Raw genomic sequence first — 21,421 nt, forward strand, 5'->3', positions numbered from 1 at the left:
TACACTGGATAAATGTAGAAAGGGATGAAGAAGAAGAAATAACCACCAGCAGCCTCTTCTTGTCCGGGTTATTCTTTCACCTGTGTTATCTCTGAATCCATAATCTACTGATGTCCCTGATAAATCCTCATACACACAGAAGGAAAACTATAGGACCTAAGGATACAGATGCAGCGGCAGATTCATATCTGCAACATAGATTGACCCTTCCCTTCTATAATTCTTACATTATCTAGAATAGCAAATAAAAATGTATCTAAATGTAAAGAGTGACAAGAGAGTTAAAATGGCAGCGGGTTCAGCATTTTGTCCTCCATCTGGTGTCCCTTTCCCTGCACCTTGGTGATCCTGGGATTGTCAGGGATACTCTTGGCTAAACTTTGGTATTCTATATGTAGTGACAGGAAGGAAGGCTTCTCGCAGGAGTGGTACCAGCCTCTGGCGCCTACCCATGAAAATGAAGGGAGTAGAGGAAGTGCAGGAGCGATAGTCCTGGGGACAATTTCTTTTCCTCATTACTGTAGGATATGACCCATGAATTCTGTTTTTGGTTCCAGTTCACTATTTGGATAGTTGAGTAGACCTTGGTACATCTGTACTGGGGGTGGGATTGAGGGAACATATTTGCCTGGTCGGGACCTGTTGGGGTCAGTTGTGAATCATTACCTGTGGGCAGTGAGGACATCAAGGTCATTTGCCATTGCATTTTGTTCAAGGTGCTAAACCTAATAATTTTCTGAGTTTGTTTTCCCATTGTTTTAGTAGACGCTCTTCCCCTTCATCGAAGGACAAGCGAGATCTTTTACCACTATTCCATGACGAAAAATATTCCATTCTTCTCATTCCAAATTCTTTTATATATTGGCATTTGATTGGCTCCCTCATATTACTTTCATCATTTATTCCCCCCCCCCCCCCCGAACATCATTAGATACAAAATTCAACATAACAAGTCTTAATAAATATTTAACCCGCCCCACCCCTCCCATCCACCCTCCATTGCTTGGTCGTGGAAGAAAAAAAAAGGGCTTTTAATGAATACTTTAAATTTAACACTATCAAAGAATGAAGTTGCTTCTCTGTCCGGATTACTTATAAGGCCTTTATAGGAGGAGAACTTCTCAAACTTCTTATCTATAAAACAAAGAGAAATGGCTTCTATTAATTGCAAGATACATGCACTTGAAGCTCAGAACAAGATGGCCTCTATCCCAGCTTTAATAGCAGCACTCATCAATGAAAGGGACCGGCCGCTCAACCTACTTCTACAAAATAATTACAGACTCCTTAATACTTGTTAGTGCAAGCCCTCAACCAAAAGAGCAGAGAAGAGCAGAATCCTTTATCTTATCCACCACACTTCTGGCAAAGAAATCTTGTCCCCCTAGGGCCATTATTGAGTCCTTTAGATCCTATTATGAATATGCAACACCCCATGCCAATACGCATGGCAGAGGAGTGGTTGTGAATAAGCCCCTTGTACCATTCAGTACACCAAGAGGTAATATGCAGCGGTAGATACTGCCTGGATAGGCAATGGTTAATCGTATTTGCAATTTTTATCCAACAATGTTCCAATCTGTAAACTGGAGTGTGATTTTAGAGGGAGACCACCGACCAGTGTGTAACAAAACCCCAGGACATGAAATGACAAAATCTCTTTACCATCACCTCTTGCCCAGAGAGGTCAGTCTTTCCAGCAAGCTCTCTTACCAGAGAGTGAGTTAGTGCTGAGCTCTCACCTCATGAGCAGCTCTTGTAACCCAGCTCCTGACAGAGGAGCATATCAACTCTACACTGAGTGACCAGAGACAGCGTGTGCCTCACACCTCTAGTGAGCTCACACAGAACAACCAGGGCTAAAGTTGCAGCTTCCAGCATTGGACACAGCTGCATCCCAGCCTGCATCTGCATCCAGGCTGGTGACCAAACTCCTGAGGTTCACTCTCCAAGATCACTCCCAGTAATCCGACCATCTGTACAGAATCGTTTGGCACATTGCCTGCTGTTGGTTCAAATAAAGAACTGTAAGTTATTTTTGCACAACGTTGCCTCCGTCTAGTCCCTGCTACGGCTGTCACCATCAAGGGCGCCCCATCTATCATCCAGGGACTCATACTACAGACACTAAGGGGTGCCCCAGGGAGAACCAGTACAACATCCTCTCTCTCATCTAATTTCTTGCACATACCACCTGCTGGAGACCTGCCAGGCTGTAGGATAGCCCTCCGGTCCTCATGCCAAGAACCGTGACACTAGCGTGCCTAGGCTGCAAACGCCAGCCACTCCGGTATTCTGGGCTCGGCTGCCTCCAGGCCCCAAGAAAAGGCTAGGCCTCAGTGGGGAATGTTGCAAGTGGCGTCACGAACATGATGTCTACTTCTGTGCCTTATTCTGGCAATATAGACTGTCCTTTATTGAAAATACTGTGCTGCCTAACCCTGCTGCCATCCGGGTTTAGGCCCAAGTGACTTTGTACTTTTTCAACATTGACTGTGTTATATTGCTGCCAGGTGCTGTCGAGCTCCGCTCCAGCACTCAGGAGGTTCATTCCTGCAATGGACTTTGTCTGCTCTGCTACATCTGGTGCAACAGCACCTGAAGTGTTTACCTCAGGAGATTGTGGCGCAGCAAGGAGCTCTAGCCCGCTAAAACCTTCACTGGCCGGAAACCCAGAGAATTCACCAAGCTCCACCCCCTGCGCCCATGGCGTGAAGTACTGTGGAGCCGGACCGGTTGCGGCCCAGCAACAAAGAAGGTTAATCGGCCATCTTGGATTCCAGCGCAAGCCGCACCTGTATTGGCCAACATCGCGCGCATCATCCGGAAGTGCCGACGCATGTGTCCTGCGACTGAAGGAGAGCACTGCTGATCATTGCCGAGCTGGACGTCGGGAAAGGAGATCATTGCAGCTGTTCCACCATCACCGCTGATCACCGCAGAGCCCCTGCTGCCTGCCAGACATCGGGGCACGGAGTTCTTTGTGCACCGGAGATGCCCTGTCATTGCGGCTGACTCTGAGTGAGTACCGCTGGGGAAGTTAAAGGGGGGTAAAGATTGTTTCCGACACTAGGTTAATTGGTTTACCTTCCAAGGAATATTGACTATGCTTTAGAGTGCCCATATCCCCATTACTCGCCATCGCCCATAGCAATGGACATTGTTAACCCCCTCAACTCCACAAAACCAGCCCAGTCATGTCATCCCAAGATGAAGACACTGAACTGGGAAAACTCCTGTCTCCTGGGCCTTCATCAGGGTATCGGAATATGCTGAATCCTCCAGAGAGCCCGTCCAGCCCTATTGCAGCCAGTGCCACCACCATTATGCCCCTGACTATGCCCTACTATCTGGGGGCTCCCTGGTTACCCCACTATGAAGGACAATTGCACACCCTCTCTGAATTTAGAGCCAAAATGCTAGCTACCTTCACTCTGTATCCGCTCACAGAAGAACAGAAAGTGGGCATTCTAACCGGGCAGTTAAAGGGACCCGCTCACCGGGAAGTCAAGTCCGGGCCCCAAGAAGTGGTCCAAATCCTCAATAGACTGCACAACACCTTTAGAAAAATGTACTGTCTCTGAATTGAAGCAGAAGTTCTTTGGGAAAAGACAGAAGCCCCAAGAATCTCTCAGAGACTTTGCCCTCTCCCTACAGGAGACATAAAAAAGGCCTTGACCCCAAAGAGGCTGAGGATTCCGACCAAACCCTGAGAGAGCAATTCCTTCATGGCGTTTCTAACCATCACAGATGTCAGCTGAAAATGTTAGCCCTTCATTATCCTAACGCTTCCTTCCTAGAATTTAAGGAGATGGCCATTGATGTACTTGAGGAACAACTTCCATTTGAGATACAAGAGGAATCAGCACCCTTGACTGGTGAAGGATCTACCGCATATGTCTGTTCGGTACAACAGGCCTCCCAATCTCTGATGCGTAAGGAAGTCGCCACCCCAGAGGATCAAGTGTCCTGCTTGACTACAACATTACACCAACTCCTAGAACGTCTGAAGCAGTTAGAGGCATCATCCTGGCATCAGAAACCAGAACTTCCAGCCCACAGACCGTCTCCACCACTGCCTGCAGACCGAGATCAAAAGTGTAATACACCGCCAAGATCTCCAGACTCCGGCTATAGTAGCCCTAGAAGGTCTAGATGTGGATACTGTCGCCGCCTTGGGCATCAGGAAGACACTTGTTGGCAGCTGTGATGCCAGAAGTTGAGGAATTAAGAACACTCTCCAAGGGGAGAACCTCCCCAAGATTCTAACTGTATGCCCAGGTTTGTGGGGACTCATCCCATGGTTCATGTGACCATCAACGGAGTAACCCAAACGGCCTTAATTGATACCGGCTCCTAAGTGACCACCCTCCGCAGTGCCACCTTTGAGAGATGTCGAAGAGTAGCATCCTTTACACAGCCTCCCAAGGCTTATTTAAACATTATCGCTACCAATGGGAAAACTGTACCTATCCGCGGCTACTGGGAACCCACACTAACCATTGGAGACACAGAGTTAACCAGACAGGGCGTAGTGGTGACACAAGTGCCCGAAGACGGTAACCTCTCCCTGGTACTGGGTACCAATGTCCTCCGCAACTGCTACCCTGAAGTGCTGAAGGCTCACGACAACTCTCTACCAACAGTGCCCAGTGATTCACGGAAAGGTAATTCAGGAGACCATGCAAGTCCTAGCGGCACAACAGGAGTTTGCTGGCCCCAATGGAAAAATCCTGTTCAAGAATCCACAACCTGTCCGCCTTCAACCTGGGACCGAGACGTTAGTGTGGCGCCGAGCCTGTATGGGCGTTCAAGGTCAAGACTACCAGGCTATGGTAGAACCCCTACCAGCTGATGAAGACTTGCCCATTCTAGCCGCCAGGAACCTAGTCCCAGTATCTAGAGGACAAGTTCCCATCGGACTGCTAAACGTGGAAGATTCCCTGGTGGATCTGAGAAGGTACCAAGCCGTAGCCACTATTTTCAGCGTCCACCCTGAAGATTTAGTGGAAACCTCTCTGTCTGCCTCTCAACAGCTGGAGGTGAAACAAAGTGCTGAGGGTGAGCCTCCCGAGCAATCCTAGTGGCTTGAGCTCAATATTGGAGACAATGATATTACTCCTGCAGATCAAGTACAAGGCGTCCTGGTTGTCGTCATGAAGCACCACCAGGCCTTCAGCAAACACCCGCTGGATTTTGGGCAGACTACCCTGATTCAACATACCATCCCTACTGGCTCTTATCCTCCTATCAAGGAGGGGTATCGGCCCATTCCTCTAGCCTGATACCAAGAGGTGAAGAAGCTACTGCAAGAGATGAAGACAGCCAATGTTATCTGGGAGAGTCACAGCCCATGGGCTGCCCCACTGGTCCTTGTGAAAAAGAAGAATGGAACCCTTTGCTTCTGGGTTGACGATAGGAAGATGAACAATATCACCCACAAGGATGCCTATCCGCTGCCTCAAATTGAGGAATTCCTCGCAGCCTTAGGGTCGGCCGCCTACTTCTCCACCCTGGATCTGACCATTGGCTACTGGCAAGTGGCCATGGTACTGGAAGATAGGGAGAAGATGGCTTTCACCACACCAATGGGCCTGTTCGAGTTCAACAACATGCCTTTCGGCTTATGCAACGCCCCAGGCACCTTTCAGCGGTTAATGGAGAGATGTTTGGGTGATCGGAACTTCAAGACCGTCCTACTATACTTGGACAATATCATCATCTATTCCAGGACCTATGAAGGACACCTCCAACATCTGATGGAAGTCTTCCAAATCCTGACCCAGCATGTGTTGAAGGTCAAGCCCTCCAAATGCTATCTATTACAGCCCAGCGTAAAGTACCTAGGACATGTGGTGAGTGCTGATGGAATCAAGCCAGATCCAGATAAAATTGCAGCTGTCCATGACTGGACTACCCCATCTACTATCCAGGACATCAAAAGCTTCCTGGGATTTGCCAGCTACTACAGGCGATTTATCCCGAAGTTTGCCCAGCTGGCGGCCCCTCTGCAATAATTCCTAAGGGGACTGCTGAAAGAGGGCCAACAATCCCGAGCGGCCATTGAATGGACAGTAGAACGTGAAGCAGCCATCCAGATGCTGAAACAAAGGCTGACTGAGCCTCCGGTGTTAGGATACCCAGATTACAATCTACCCTTCATACTCTACACCGATGCCAGCAAGCAGGGATTAGGAGCTGTACTATCCCAGCTACCATCCGAAAACCAGAACAGAACGACCAGAATTACAGCTCATTCAAGTTGCGGTTTCTGGCGTTAGTCTTGGCTGTGACTGAAAAGTTCAAGGACTACCTAGATGTTCCTTATTCACTGTCTTCATGGACAACAAGACAAAAACCCCTTGGCGCATCTGAACACCACCCGGCTTGGAGCACTGGAACAGTAATGGGCCTCCACATTAGCAAACTTCAATTTTACTATCAAGTACCGGGCCGGCAAGACCAGCGACAATGCTGATACTCTGTCCCGACTCGCTGACCAGTGGGAGGGTCCCTCCACAGATGCTTAGTGGAAAGATGTGGAGATGCCGGCGTTCTATGCCCGGTTTCTGCACCAAGAGGCCCAGAGAGTTTACTACTTACCAACAGAAGCAGTGCCCGCTACGTCATGAGAAGAATCTGCGCCACCTGCAGAGAAAGACCTCTGGATGAGTCTGCAGGCTGATAGCCGCGCAATAGCAGAAATGATGGACTATCTCTCTAGTGGGCGAGTGCCTGAAAGGATTAGTCGGAGAAGAGCCGACAGGGAATTGTCCCAATTGTGGCGCCAGTGGAAGACTCTGTGTATGCATCAGGGCCTGCTGAAAAGGAGAACTCTGGATCCTATTACCTATGACCGGCTGTAACAGATTGTGATCCCCCAAGATAGTGCTGGATATGTACCATGACCAGTCGGATACTTTGGCACGCAAAAGACTGAAGCTACCCTCCGGAAGCACTTCTACTGGGTGAACATGAAGCCCAACATCGAGGCCTGGTGCCAGGAATGCCCAGCCTGCGCCATCACTCGAGAAGAGCGACAGATCCCACTGTGAGCCAACGTCCTCTGGAGATCCTGGCTCTGGATCATGTGAAGTTGGAGCCCAGCAGGTCCAGTCACACATACGCCATGTCCATAATAGACCACTACACTAAATTTGTGGTCGCCGTACCAGTCAGAGACTTCTCCGCGAGGACCACCGCAGCTTCCCTGTGGAAAAGCTTCATCCTCCCTTACGGCTGTCCGGATAAAATCCTTACAGACCAGGGAACTGCATTTGAGTTGCAAGTGTTCAAGGAGCTGTGTACCCTGTATGGTTGCAAGAAGCTGAGAACCACAGCCTACCATCTGCAGAGCAATGGACTCTGCGAAAAGATAAACAAGACTCTCATCAATATGCTGAGGACCCTGACCCCTGCGAAAAGGGCTGACTGGCTGAAACTACTACCGGAGTCAGTAAACCTGTACAATAACACCACCCATTGCTCCACAGGATACACTCCATACTACCTGATGTTCAGGAGACATGGCCATCCCCCTGCCGATATGGCCTTGGACATGGAATACCCCAATTCTCAATCTCTACTCCCCCAGACTGATTGGGTCCAGGAACAGCAGAGGTGCCTGGCGGATGCCAGAGAAATTGTGGATCTTCGGGTGGAGGAGGCCCGAGACAAACAAAAAAGAGACTTTGACATTAAGTTAGATGGGCGTTGGGAGCGTGAGCCATACCTAGTCAGGGACAGTCTCTCCCCTGAAGTCTACGAGATTTCAAGATGTCCACCATACAGAAACCGACTGAAGAAATGTCTGCGTCCCTTCAACCCTGTGTCAAGATGTTTGTTTCCGACTCCCATTCCAAGAGACCCTTTGTGTTCCTCTACCCCCAGTTTTCTTGAATTTGTGACTGTGCCTAAATTTTGTGTAGTTGTCTCTACCCCAATGACAGTTACTCCGGAGAGGTCGTCATCCCCACCGCAGTCCCCAATACTGCTGTCTGTGGAGGATGACCCAGTGCCTGAACCTGCTGCCCTCGTTGCACCTGAGGCAGCTCCAGAGCCTGCGTCAGAGGAAGACTCCGAAGAGATTGTGCTTTTCTCTCAGCAGGAACTCCAGATATCTCAGTGGGAGACAAGAGGAAAAGCTCCTGCGTACCTGCAGGAGTGCAAGATGTCCTGGTAAAAAGGTCGGAAGCCGAAGGCCGTCCACTTCACCGATCCTGAGGTACTCACTGCTATTTCAGACCACTCTGATACAGAGTAACCCCTAATGGGGTGTAGCCCTTAACAAGTACTGTGTACATGTTGTATATACATTTGATTTTCTACTCCCAGTTGGGCTGCACCCATATATACCTCATAGAGCCAGAGACTTTCCTGAGACTCTTCCCCTTATTTATTTATCTCAGTCAAGAGACTCTCCTTGAACTGTCTACCATTGTTATGTGCTATGTTAGCATCAACCTCTGCTGACGCAGAGCCCCCATCCACAAATGATTCTGTCCCTCCACATCTAGAGGAGACCCTTTGCCTGCACTGTTCCCCGCATTAAGGGCTGTGCCCAAAAGATGGACTTTGCCTTAAAGCCTTCTAATAGATTTTTAGCCAACTGCCATAGAGGAAAAGTTGATATTGACTTTGTTTTGCACTAAATGTTTTTCATTTTCAGGAATGGACATTTTGTTTGAAAAATCTATGCCTTTTTCTCCACATGAAAATGGACATTTCACATTTTGCACTTTGCTTATGCTGCCATGAGTAGTCAGTTTAAGTAATGTTTGAAACGTTCAAGTAATTTAGGACTTTCCTCCTTAAGCATGTTGATAAAAAACCCGCCATTACGGGAGTTTCAAGAGGCGGCAAAAATTTTGCGAGCACATAATGGGGCAGATTTACTTACCCAGCCCATTCGCGATCCAGCGGCGCGTTCTCTGCACAGGATTCGGGTCCGGACGGGATTTATGAAGGTAGTTCCTCCGCTGTCCACCAGGTGGCGCTGCTGCGCTGAAAAGCATCTGAACACGCCGGAATACACCAGCTGGGACCAAGTGAAGGTAAGCGCTTCCTAAGCGACACTTTTTCGGTTTTTAAATGCGGCGGTTTTTCTGAATACGTCAGGTTTTCGTTCGGCCACGCCCCTCGATTTCCGTCGCGCGCATGCCAGCGCCGATGCTCCACAATCCGATCGCGTGCGCCACAATCCCGGGGCAATTCAGGTACAATCGGCGCAAATCGGAAATATTCGGGTAACACGTCGGGAAAACGCGAATCGGGCCCTTAGTAAATGACCCCCAATATCTCTTATAAGTTGGGATTCCCGGTCAAACTAATCATACAGAAAGATGGAAGGAGTGTAATAGCGTCTTCACCAAAAAAACTTCAGGAGCTACTACAAGAATGGAAGTTGACACCGGAGGGAGAACTTTCTACATCTGCAAGATCGCCCACAGCACCAACTCACCTGGAAAAAGAGTGGGAGACGGTGACTGGAAATTGAGAAGCCTTCATGAGCCATAGATGAAGAGTCGTCTGAATGTCAAACGTTTTTTCTTATTTTACTATTTTTTACAATCTGGTATAATCAAGGTGAGAGCAAATGGGACCTTGGGTCCTGCACGGTACTGCTAGATTGTAATGTGTCTGGCACACACGTTAAGTGCCCTCATAGAATAGAACACTGATAGGGGTTTGGAGTATTACTCATTTTGTGACATATGTCACTATGGGGGTCATTTACTAAGGGCCTGATTCACGTTTTCCCGACGGGTTACCCGAATATTTCCGATTTGCGCCGATTTTTCCTGAATTGCCCTGGGATTTTGGCGCACGTGATCGGATTGTGGTGCACTGGCGCTGGCATGCACGCGGCGGAAATTGGGGGGCGTAGCCGAACAAAAACCCAACGGATTCGGAAAAAAACGCCGGATTTTTTAAAAAAAAGTGTCGCGGGACTCGCGCTTACCTTCACCAGGAATAGGCTGGTGAACTTGAGTGCATTCCGACGGGCCTTGGGGAACTTCAGCGCAGCAGCGCCCCCTAGTTGACGTCAGAGGAACTTCCTTAATGAATCCCGTCCGGACCCGAATCCACCGCAGAGAACGCACCGCTGGATCGCGAATGGACCGGGTAAGTAAATCTGCCCCTATGTTTTTTCTTTTATTCCAGGTTTTTTCCCCCTTGTTTTTTGCAGGCATGGGAATCCAAAGTGTATTTAATTGTAAAATATGGGTATATATGCAATTTCTTTTACAGCAGTATGTATATAAGCGTATAATCATCAAATTTATATGGTACTAAAAATAACCTCAGTTAACGTTAAAGGGTTAAATAGCACGTACAAAAGATCGATAATGTGGAAGGAGGCACTAGAATCTAAAGCAGATATAATTTTTGGGCAGGAATCACACCTAAATCAAGAGGATATATTCAGGTTGCGTCATAGACAGTTCCCTCATATTTTAGCAGCACCGGCGGTAGAAAAAAAACGAGGTACCTTTATAGCAATTAAAAATATGGTTGCCTTCTCCCTTATGAAACAAATTGTTGATATTCAGGGCAGATATGTCATCTTAATATATGATATATTATAGACGCTGGTATCGGTATATGCACCTAATTCTTTAGTTCTCTCTTCTCACTAGTTAGCTCCTGTAAGCCGGGCTCTACGCTCTTGGCGGGTGACTTTAATATGACCATGTGGCCATCAATGGACACATCTAAAATGTCACATAATGATAATGCCACTGACCTATTTCACTTAACCCATGAGGAATATTACCTAGATGTCTGGCGTTTACAGCACCCGACAGAGAGAGATTATTCTCCAAAGGGTCCTCCCGCATTGATCTATTCCTGTCTGACCACAATCTATTTGGTAGGATTAAAACCTCAAAAATCGGGGTGACAAGCTGGACGGATCATGCCCGAGAGGGCAATGGCGGCGCCCAGCACAATGTGACAGAATAGGAGCCGGGAAGCCAGAAGACGAGCCGCGCAGACACCGGAGGGTGAGTATATACGCTTATTATTTTTTTTAATGCTGGGCTGGGTTGTAAAATACACGGGGCAGGCTGTATACTACTGGGGGCAGGCTGTATACTACTGGGAATACCAATAGCCGTACCCACTTCTTTAGTAACAGATCCCTATGCTATTCAAACAATAAATACCAACAAAAAGCATACAAGACCAAAAATCCTACTCCAAGTACCAAAACGTATTTCTAAATATAAATCTTTATTTATACATATAGGAAATCAAATATTAGACATTAAAAACATACACGTTAAAACCACACAAACAGACAACATGGTGGTGGTCAGTCTATTAACGATAGTACATAATAACGCGTCATATAGACATACCAAATAAATCAATAAATGTAGAGATAGGGGCTATGCTGAGCACCAAGACTGAAAAGTCCATCAAAGTGATATTACAAGTGTCTAAGTAAAGTACCTGTGCCTCAAGTCAAATAAGCCCCAGACCACCACCACAGCACCCCGACGCGTGTTTCGCCGTCGCTTCCTCAAGGGTCCTCCCGCATTGATCTATTCCTGTCTGACCACAATCTATTTGGTAGGATTAAAACCTCAAAAATCGGGGTGACAAGCTGGACGGATCATGCCCGAGAGGGCAATGGCGGCGCCCAGCACAATGTGACAGAATAGGAGCCGGGAAGCCAGAAGACGAGCCGCGCAGACATTGGGGGAGCAGCGCTGCGCATCGGGTCCACCGGAGGGTGAGTATATACATTTATTATTTTTTTTAATGCTGGGCTGGGTTGTAAAATACACGGGGCAGGCTGTATACTACTGGGGGCAGGCTGTATACTACTGGGGGCAGGCTGTATACTACTGGGGGCTGTGCTGTATACTACTGGGGGCAGGCTGTATACTACTGGGGGCAGGCTGTATACTACTGGGGGCAGGCGGTATACTACTGGGGGCAGGCTGTATACTACTGGGGGCAGGCTGTATACTACTGGGGGCAGGCTGTATACTACTGGGGACTGGCTGTATACTATTGGGGGCAGGCGGTATACTACTGGGGACTGGCTGTATACTACTGGGGGCAGGCTGTATACTATTGGGGACAAGCTGTATACTACTGGGGACTGGCTGTATACTACTGGGGGCAGGCTGTATACTATTGGGGACAAGCTGTATACTACTGGTGGCAAGTTGTATACTACTGGGGGGCAAGCTGTATACTACTGGGGGCAGGCTGTATACTACTGGGGGCAGGCTGTATACTACTGGGGACTGGCTGTATACTACTGGGGGCAGGCTGTATACTATTGGGGACAAGCTGTATACTACTGGGGACTGGCTGTATACTACTGGGGGCAGGCTGTATACTATTGGGGACAAGCTGTATACTACTGGTGGCAAGTTGTATACTACTGGGGGGCAAGCTGTATACTACTGGGGGCAGGCTGTATACTATTGGGGACAAGCTGTATACTACTGGGGACTAGCTGTATACTACTGTGGGCAGACTGTATACTACTGGGGACAAGCTGTATACTACTGGGGGCAGGCTGTATACTACTAGGGGCAGGCTGTATACTACTGGGAGCAGGCTGTATACTACTGGGGGCAGTGCTGTATACTATTGGGGACAAGCTGTATACTACTGGGGACTGGCTGTATACTATTGGGGGCAGGCGGTATACTACTGGGGACTGCCTGTATACTACTGGGGGCAGGCTGTATACTATTGGGGACAAGCTGTATACTACTGGGGACTGGCTGTATACTACTGGGGGCAGGCTGTATACTATTGGGGACAAGCTGTATACTACTGGTGGCAAGTTGTATACTACTGGGGGGCAAGCTGTATACTACTGGGGGCAGGCTGTATACTACTGGGGGCAGGCTGTATACTACTGGGGACTGGCTGTATACTACTGGGGGCAGGCTGTATACTATTGGGGACAAGCTATATACTACTGGGGACTGGCTGTATACTACTGGGGGCAGGCTGTATACTATTGGGGACAAGCTGTATACTACTGGTGGCAAGTTGTATACTACTGGGGGGCAAGCTGTATACTACTGGGGGCAGGCTGTATACTATTGGGGACAAGCTGTATACTACTGGGGACTAGCTGTATACTACTGTGGGCAGACTGTATACTACTGGGGACAAGCTGTATACTACTGGGGGCAGGCTGTATACTACTAGGGGCAGGCTGTATACTACTGGGAGCAGGCTGTATACTACTGGGGGCAGTGCTGTATACTATTGGGGACAAGCTGTATACTACTGGGGGCAGGCTGTATACTACTGGGGGCAGGCTGTATACTACTGGGGGCAGGCTGTATACTATTGGGGACAAGCTATATACTATTGGGGACAAGCTGTATACTACTGGGGACAAGCTGTATACTACTGGGGGCAGGCTGTATACTACTGGGGGCAGGCTTTATACTACTGGAGGCAGGCTGGGCAGGCTGTATATCATAAGGGGCTGGCTGGCTATATACTGGGGTGGTCTGTGACCAATGCATTTCCCACCCTCGGCTTATACTCAAGTCAATAGGCTTTCCCAGTTTTTGGTGGTAAAATTAGGGGTCTCGGCTTATACTCGGGTCGGCTTATACTCGAGTATATACGGTAGCTCCAGAGTGTGGCGCCTGAGTCATTTTCTCTTGCGTCCACTTAAATTCCATGAGAGTAAAGTACATCATTTGAAAGAATTTTTTCAAACTAATAATGTGGATAATATCTCCCCAGAACTCCTATGGTGCTCACATAAGATGTTTATGAGAGGTCATTACAAAGGACTAGCAGCAGCAAAAAATAAAGCGAACACAGAGAAAAAATGACATATTATTAAGTCCCTTACAAATAATAAGGCTCCAGGGCCTGAAGGCCTAACGAATGAGTACAAGACTCATATAGAAATTATAGTACCACACCAGACAAAGGTATTCAACTCCTTCCAATCTTCCGGCAAAATACCTAAAGAGATGTTACTAGCTGCTATCTCAACCTTACCCAAACCGGGGAAAACCCCAGATAAACCCTCAAATTTTCGTCCTATATCGCTCCTCAACACTGATCTGAAATTATACTCAAAAATATTGGCTGAGAGGCTGGCCGTCCTCCTGCCGCGGCTCATACACATAGATCAGGTGGGCTTCGTCTCCTCCGATGGCACAAGGCGATTTATAGATTTAATAAATTGTGTGGAGTGGACTCGGGCCTTCTCTGCTTCTTTCATTGGATGCAGAGAAGGCGTTCCACAGAGTGCCCTGGGGATATTTAAGAGGTTTTGCTGAGGTTTGGATTTATGCCTGAAGCATTGAAAAGTGTTGGGGCATTATACATTGTACCTAATGCATATGTAACTATGTCTGGATCTTCTTCTACCCCATTTGATATCACAAATGGAACCCGTCAAGGTTGCCCATTGTCGCCATTCATTTTCACTCTAGCAGAGGCCATTAGGGCATCATCAGAAATAAAGGGGATAAAGATAGGAGCAGTGGACCATAAAATAGGTCTATTTGCTGATGACGTCATAGTCTCAATTACACAACCCAAAGAATCATTAAAACAGGTATATACAGTACTTCAGCAATATATCCTACTACAAACGTAATGCTAATAAATCAATAATCTTAGGAATGAATATAGATAATAGAACCACTGAGGAACTTAAGGCAAGTTATCCACTCACCTGGGCTTGATGACCATATCTCATACTTTTACAATTGACATATCCAACTATAAGATTGCATCAACATAATTATATCCCCCTTTTAGATCAGATAAAACCGGACCTGGTGATATATGCAAAAGCTTATGTGTCATGGGTAGGAAGGGTGGCTGCCGAGGAAGGTTCTTCCCAAAATTACGTATCTTTACAGAAACCACCAATTCAACTTACCAAAACATATCTATCTAACTCCAGAGATGAATAAATACGTTCATATTGGGAGAACGTAGACCTAGAATAGCCGCAGAAGTTGGGCCTCCCACGTCTTACAAGTTATTATGAGGCTGCATTGGACCAGGCGGAGTTTTTCCCCTCCACAAATAAACATTGGATACAAATAGAAAATAATACGCCACAAAAAAAGAATGTGCCAGCGGCATTCTGGGAAAGGGCTATCCATCCCTCCTCCTTTCATAGCCCCTTAGTCACAGTACAAGCAGGGTGTCTCCAATGGGAAAGATACTCCAGAGACTCCAAATTATTACAATTAAAAGTGGGTGATCTCACGTGTGAAGGGGTGTCTCAACTGATAGAAAACTTAGATCTACAAAATTGGAAAAAAAGGCATCCACAAAATAGCAGACATTGGGAGAAAGGACACTTCATGGCGTTTGCGGACATTAGCAAAAAATTTCACATTCCTAAACAGGATTTATACAAGTACTTAAGACTGAGACATTTTATTTCAGGAATTCCCACAAATATGAAAGAGTCAAAGACGGCTTTTGTGTGTTTTTGAACCCTGAAAAAGCACTAAGGGGGTCATAGGGCAGTCTGAGCTGTTTATTTTACTAGATATTTATACCTTGAGATGTTATATATTTTATTAGAGTTTTATAATGTTTTCTATATGTGATAAATGTGACCCGGGGGAGGGGAGGTCTGCTAGTTTTTCATCACTTTAAATTAGCCAAACTGAGCCACTGTCACAGTCTATGGGGTTAGTCCCTTAGGACTAAGTAAGTGGACTCCCTGGACCACCTTGGGAGAAAACAACCTTAGCCGTACCCGGGAGCGGAGTCTAAGTGAACTCCTGGTCTTCACCAGAGCCCGCCGCAAAGTGGGATGGACTTGCTGCCCGCAGCGGCAGCCAAGTTAGGGACACGGGGACCATGGGAAGGCAGGACCACGGGAAGGCAGGCAGACAGGACCTCTGAAGGACGGCTGGCAGGACCTCTGAAGGACGGCTGGCAGGACCGCCACAGGATTGCAGGACCACCACAGGATTGCAGGACCACAGGAATCACCACAAGAACAAGGGAATCACCACAGGAACACGGGAATACCCACAGAAACACGGGAATCACCACAGGAACACGGGAATCACCACAGGAACACGGAGGCGTACGGAAACGCTCAAGAAGGCTTTCACTCCAGTAGAATGACCTGAGGATCCGGCAGGGGATGTTGGGAGTCGCCAGGCTATATAGCCGAGCCAGGAATGCCAGAGCCAATAAGGAGGACGCTGGCCCTTTAAGGCTGGGAGAAGTCTGCGCGCGCCCCCTCTAGTGGCAGGAGAACGCGACTGCATGGAAGAAGCATGCGGCCTACACGCTGGGAGCAAGAGTGCAGGCCGGAGCCAGGAGAGGTAAGTGAGAGCTGGGGGAGCAGGGACCGTGGCAGCAGGCACGGGTGCACCCGCGTTTCATACCGAGGATCGTGGGTGTAACCGTGACAGTACCCCCCCCCCCCCCCCCTTAGGGCCCCTCTTCTCTTCTTCTTCAGCCCACTGTTCTTCTTTCTTCACCTCCTCCAATTCTTCTTGGTGATCAGATACCTTAGGAGGAGAGCAGGCACCAGGAAGACTTGGGAAGCCGCAGGCACACCGGAGCGGCCTCAGGGGAGGCCAGTGGAGGCTCTGGAGCGGCCTCAGGGTAAGCCAGTGGAGCCATGGGAAGCCACGGAGTAACCGGAGCAGCACTGACAGGCTGCGGAGGCCGAGACGACTTCTGGAGAGCCGCTGGCGCAGCTACGGGAAGCTGCGGAGCCACAGGAGCAGCTGCGGCAAGCTGCGGAGCCACAGTAGCAGCTGCGGGAAGCTGCGGAGCCACAGTAGCAGCTGCGGGAAGCTGCGGAGCCATGGGAGCAGCTGCGGGAAGCTGTGGAACCAGGAAAGCAGCTGCGGGAAGCTGCGGACTCACTGGGCGCCGCTGGTGCAGCTCTGGGAAGCTGTGGAGGCTTGGACGTCGCTGGTGCAGCTCTGGGAAGCTGAGGAGACACTGAGGCCACCGGAACCACGCAGGACAGATGAGGTGGTCAAACTTGAGCTGGTTCAAACCTGGACTGGATTTTTGCCAGGAACTTGGTAAAGGTAACCATGTCCGAGTCACCACTATCCCGTAGAGGAGAAGCCCAGTTCAGCGCCTCTCCAGTGAGCAAAGAAAAAACACATGCCAACTTAGTGCATTCAGGGGTGGACTGGGAGGACAACAGTTTGATGTACAACGAGCACTGGGCAACAAAACTCCTGCAAAAATTGGGGTTGCCATCATATTTGTTTGGCATAAAAAAATCTGTTCCAGAGTTCGCTGCCGAAAAACGTGGCTGGGGGACAGAAGCAACAGGAGGAATCACAGGAGCCTGCTGCTGGGAGGCAATAATCCGCAGGGTGGCAGCAAGTTTGTCCAAGAGTTCTTTTTGCGCAGCAATCTCTTGGGACTGCTGGGCAATAGTGCTGGGAAGGTCACCCAGAAGCTGGTACGGATCCTTGACACTGTCCATGGCTTTGGCAGAGATCATGACCTTGGCAGAGTCCATGGCCGGATCTTACTGTCACAGTCTATGGGGATTAGTCCCTTAGGACTAAGTAAGTGGACTCCCTGGACCACCGCGGGAGAAAACAACCTTAGCCGCACCCGGGAGCGGAGTCTAAGTGAACTCCTTTCCTTCACCAGAGCCCGGCGCAAAGCTGGATGGAATTGCTGCGGAGGGAGTCACCAGGTCGCTCTGCGGGTGCGACTAGGCCCGCGGCGGCAGCCAAGGTAGGGACACGGGGACCACGGGAAGGCAGGACCACGGGAAGGCAGGCAGGCAGGACCTCTGAAGGACGGCTGGCAGGACTCTGAAGGACGGCTGGCAGGACCTCTGAAGGACGGCTGGCAGAACCTCTGAAGGACGGCTGGCAGGACCACCACAGGATTGCAGGACCGCCACAGGATTGCAGGACCGACACAGGAACACGGGAATCACCACAGGAACATGGGAATCACCATAGGAACACGGGAATCACCACAGGAACACGGGAATCACCACAGGAACACGGGAATCACCACAGGAACATGGAGGCGTATGGAAACGCTCAAGAAGGCTTTCACTCCAGTAGAATGACCTGAAGATCCAGCAGGGGATGCTGTGAGTCGCCAGGCTGTATAGCCGAGCCAGGAATGCCAGAGCCAAAAAGGAGGACGCTGGCCCTTTTAAGGCACCCTCTAGTGGCAGGAGCACGCGACTGCATGGAAGAAGCATGCGGCCTACACGCTGGGAGCTAGAGTGCAGGCCGGAGCCAGGACAGGTAAGTGAGAGCTGGGGGAGCGGGGACCGCGGCAGCAGGCACGGGTGCACCCGCGTTCCATACCGAGGATCGTGGGTGTAACCGTGACAGCCACCTTGTTGACAAACTCAGCATGTGGCTGGACTTCAAAGACCTATACAGACAAACAGTCTCCAGGCATCACCCCCCCCCTCGCCTCCCCAGTCTCAAACAAAGAGCCATTAAAACTCTCAAATCACCAGGTTGAATAGAGTCAGTTATGAAGTTATGGTCCGTCTCACCAGAACACCAAATACATTTTTGGATTGGTTCATCTCAGGAATTCATAACAATTCATGGTTTGTAGGGCTAGGATACTCAGTTCCAATCAGGCACCACTGAAGGGGTCTTTGTCTTTCACCTGGGGGAAACTTAACATCAACAAAGCGCAGGGAGGATCTAAAAGTGTGGACTATCCATCCCCATTAGGCCACACACACAAAGGTAACTAACTAACCGAACTGCTTAGACTTGTGGTGCTACCCGTGTAATTTGGACTCTCTTTACTGTATATATCTATTGTGTGTACTGTATTGTCCAGTGTGCCCTTAAGGCAATTAAATATAAAATCTAATCTGTCTTGCTCTTTTATTTCGATCACGAATCTTACGTCCGGGTTTCTCGCTTATATACACGCTATCGGGTTGGTTCCTCACCCTATATAATCCCGTTATGGACCGGGCTTATATTAAAGGAGAACTGGTGGCAGCGTAAGGCTGATAATATTCTGTCTCACTGCGGCTAGTGAGAGGGATCTTATAGCCATTCAGGGATTTGATTTAGGGTTGTGCCATATCCGGAAGTTGTGTGGACAACTTTAAATCACTTCCTGCGCCTCTCAGAACCCGTGCGTTCTGGGATTGTCTGTAAAAGGATAACTGAGTGACCTTACGTACCCTTCAGGGGTCCGGAACGCTGCGGTTTCCTTCACATTGGTGGCAAGCGGTGGGATAATCGAGATAATAGTGTTTGATTGTGTAATCCATACTCTCAAACACTAAAGATTGCCAACAGCAGCGTTTGTGTTGGGATCTTAAGACCAATTCAGCACTAGACACAGGCAGAGTGCAATTACAGTAAGGTGTGAGGTACATCAACAGCTGTGATAATGGCCGGTAGGAACAAAGGCAGGAAGAATGCTGCCAGTGCTGTGGACATTACAGAGGACGATGAAGTACCGCAGTTGGACCAGGAGGAGGTGGGGGCGCTATTGTTCAAGGCGAGGGGAGCTCTGCCCAGACTCCCCAAGGAGCCAGTCACCAGTGATCAGTCTCACATTGGACCGCCCACTGCCCGCCCACTCACATGGTCTGATGGGCTTGGCGGCCATTTTGCAAGCTGCCTTGTCCAGTTTACAGGCAGAGAACCATGCTGCATACGAGACCCTCATGGCTGCTGCAGAGCGGCGAGAGCGAATGGAAGCAGAGGCTGCAGAGCGGCGAGAGCGAATGGAAGCAGAGGCGGCAGAGCGACGAGAGCGAGCCCAAGCTGCAGAAAGGCAACGGGAGCGTGAACACCAGCTGCAGATGCTCCAGCTACAACAGTCTGCTCCTGCTAGTCCAGTGTTGCCGGAAAACCATGTCCCAAAGCTGCGGACTGAGGACTTTCCCCTGCTCGATAAAGGTACTGACTTGGACACTTTTTTGCTGGCTTTTGAGAAAACTTGCCAACAGTACCATGTGCCTGCAGACCAATGGGTTCAGTACCTTACCCCTCATCTCAGAGGGAAGGCCCTGGAGATATTTGGCTATTTGTCCAGTGAGACCACCCTGACCTATGAGGATATCAAGCAGGCTCTGGTCCATCAGTACAAACTGACCCCTGAGACTTACCGGAAGAAGCTCCGGAGTTTGCAGCGGGGGTCTACTGACAGCTGGACTGATCACATGAGGGCTCTTCTCCGAGCAGTGGACCAGTGGACCTCAGGACTGGGACTTACCACCTTCCAGCAGCTGAAGGAGCTAATCGCCATCGAGCAGTTTTTGTGGAATTGCCCAGAGGAATTACAGCAGCATCTTGGTGACCGGAAACCCAAGGATGCTTTGGAAACAGCTGGCCTGGCAGATGAATACAGCAACAACCGGACTCTGGAGACCAGGAGACCTTCTGGTTAGAGAGGGGGTAAGACGAACACCATCCCTGTTATCCCTGCCCCTGCACCCAAGTGGGCACCTGCCCATCCTCCCCTCTCCACATCAGTGGGTGAAAACCATCTGTGTCATTTTTGCAGACAGCCAGAACACTTCAAGGCCATGTGTCCACAGCGCCAGAGAGGCCCAGGACCGTCCCTTACACCATCTCCTGTTTTGTTTGTGGGTGGGGGTGGTGGGAGGTCCCCTGATAATTTACAGCCCATCACCATAGGCCAGGCTAGGGCCATGGGACTGAGAGACACTGGTGCTGGGTTGACCCTTGTACGGCCTGAACTGGTGTCCCCACAGGATTTGATACCTGGGAAAACCCTCACTGTTTCTGGAATTGGAGGAACAGAACCGGCACTGCCCATTGCCAAGGTGTATTTGGACTGGGGTGCGGCGAGGGGCATGAGGGAGATGGGCGTGTCACCTGACCTTCCTGTGAGTGTTCTGCTCGGAACAGACTTGGGCCGACTAGTGTCACAGTACGTGACCCCAGAATCATCAGGGACTGATCGCTCAGACAGCAATATCCAGCCTGCCACTGTAGCTGATACTGTGATGGATGTTGGTGACAGTGATGTTATTATTGTAAATAATCTTAATGTGTGTGACCTACCTACTGCCAGGAATGTGGGGGTGGGCAGGGTCATTGGTCCCACTTTGCCCTTGGGGGAGGGGACCATCCAAGCAGAGGGTCAGGCTACTATGGAGAGTGGCCTGTCATCCTCTGGATACCTGTTGTCCTCTGACACTCCTAGAGTAGGGAGAGACAGGGGGCTAACAGCTGCGGGCAAAAAGCTTTCAAGGGAGGACGGGAAAATACCGGGACTAGTGAAGTGCCCAGTTAATTACTCTGTGCAGAGCGTATCCCCAACCGGACTGTCTCAAGACAGGGCCTGTCCATCTGCCTTGGCGACTGCCCTGGGTATCTCTCAGGCATAGAGAGGTAATGAGTGGGCACACGGGGAAACACAAGGGTGTTACCCCTTAGCGCCCTCTATAGGAGGGAGGTGTGATAAATGTGAC

The 21,421-nt window shown here is 49.4% G+C and overlaps 1 protein-coding gene across 3 annotated transcripts in view; it reads right to left on the bottom strand.

Moving 5' to 3' along the window:
* The window catches only part of LOC140084609 (vomeronasal type-2 receptor 26-like), a 72,516-nt gene that overhangs the window by 46,129 nt on the left and 4,966 nt on the right, over positions 1-21,421 (bottom strand). The window lies entirely within an intron of this gene.

This window comes from Engystomops pustulosus, chromosome 1 (genome assembly GCF_040894005.1).
Source record: "Engystomops pustulosus chromosome 1, aEngPut4.maternal, whole genome shotgun sequence".
Taxonomy (NCBI): Eukaryota; Metazoa; Chordata; class Amphibia; order Anura; family Leptodactylidae; genus Engystomops; species Engystomops pustulosus.